This window comes from Raphanus sativus, chromosome 8 (assembly GCF_000801105.2).
Source record: "Raphanus sativus cultivar WK10039 chromosome 8, ASM80110v3, whole genome shotgun sequence".
In the NCBI taxonomy this organism is placed as follows: domain Eukaryota; kingdom Viridiplantae; phylum Streptophyta; class Magnoliopsida; order Brassicales; family Brassicaceae; genus Raphanus; species Raphanus sativus.
This window is the reverse complement of record NC_079518.1, coordinates 16,930,865-16,932,665: the sequence shown is the minus strand read 5'-3', so window position 1 is coordinate 16,932,665 and position 1,801 is coordinate 16,930,865.

The window sequence follows — 1,801 nt, the reverse complement described above, 5'->3', positions numbered from 1 at the left end:
AGGAGCCCTGCTGGTCACGCCAAAAAACATTTTCTATTCATATCTATTTTGTTAATTATCAGTGGTTATCTACAATTAGCTGCCAATCTTATTGTATATCCTGAAGTTCAGGTTACATCAAACTGAGATGATATTTTAATAGTAAATTATTCTCGTGAGAATATTTTAAATATTAAATGATATATTAAACCAGCACCATGGATCGGTTGTAACGTTTATAGGGAATTTTGTTTAAGCATCACATCAAGAACATTTCAATATTCGAGACAAGAGTGATGATAATCATATTGAATTAAAATACAATAAATAAAGTTAATTTTAAGCTTATCGAGAAATGGTCCAAAAAAATTTTGTTTCCAAAAAAAAAATCTTATTGGAAGGTAGGTGGGACAGTTTATAAATTTAGCCTAGTAATTCACATGGACAACGTGCAGAACTTTAGCCTAGTAATTCATTAAGAATGTGCACTTTATCCGATATCCGAAGTGGCACCCGAACCCGACCCAAAAAAACTCGAACCAAAATTCGAACCGACGTAGCAAAATACCCGAACAAGTATTAAGTTAAGAGAGATTGGATATCCGAACCCGAACGGGTAATATCCGAACCCGAATGGATATCCGAAAATAACCGAACATATGTATACTTACTCTTATATTTCTAGTTTACATCTCTCAATTTATTTTAAATATGTATATTGATGTTACACATACTTTAAAATCATATAGTATATATATAATATGGAGAAAATAGTTTGATATTCATTGAAAATGCTTGTCGAACTTTTTGTTTCATATATTAACAAAAGTTACATCCAAAAGTTTAAAAACAATAGCCAAATTAATATTTTTATTTTTGAAATGTTATCTCCAAATCTATTAATCATTCAATCTATAAAAAGAAAAAGAAATCAGTTAAGTGAAATCTATATTTTTAAATATAAGAAATTTAAAAAATAAAAAATTTATTTTTATTTCTTTTAAAATCTAAATATCCGAATCTGATCCGAAATAACCGAACCCGAACTAAAAATACCCGAACCCGATCCGAAGTATAGAAATACCCGAACGGATTCTATATCCCTGTACCGAAATACCCAAAAATCCGAAATACCCGATCCGAATCCGAACGGGTATCCGAACGCCCATCCCTATGCAGAACTGTGCTTCATTGCCTGTGCTTTATATCGTCTTTGTTTCCTTCCAATATTTGATTCTTTTTACTATAGCAATAATAATCCACCAGTAAAATATGCTGTAAACATTACAGTCCACTAGAATGATAAAAGAATAAACTCTTCGGCTATAGTCGAATTTTTTTTTTTCCATCAAAAAATCATTCGGTACATCAAATGCATTTTAATTCAAAGGAATAGATTCTATACATATGTTATCTACTACCAAACCAAAATAAAAGTGTGTTTCCACGTCTTTTGGTGTCAATATTTGGCCATGTGGTACTCTACCTATGCGCTACCTAGGTGTCCTTCTGTGTACGAAGAAATTGAATTTGCAGAACTGTGAGCCCCTACTGCAGCAAATCAAGAAGCGGTTCTCATCCTGGTCTGCGAAAGCTCTATCATTTGATGCTCCACATTTATTTTGCCAAAAGCCTGCATAAAAAAGATAAACTCTCTCTGGTTTGTTCTTATGGAAGGGGAAGAGCGAAGGACACTTCTCAGCGAAAGTAGGATGAGAAACAGTGACACTCACCCAGGATCAAGGTGGTCTTGGAGTCAAAGATCTTCTAAGTTGGAATCAGGCCTGCATCTTAAAGATTGTTTGGTTGCTGTTCTTTCGAC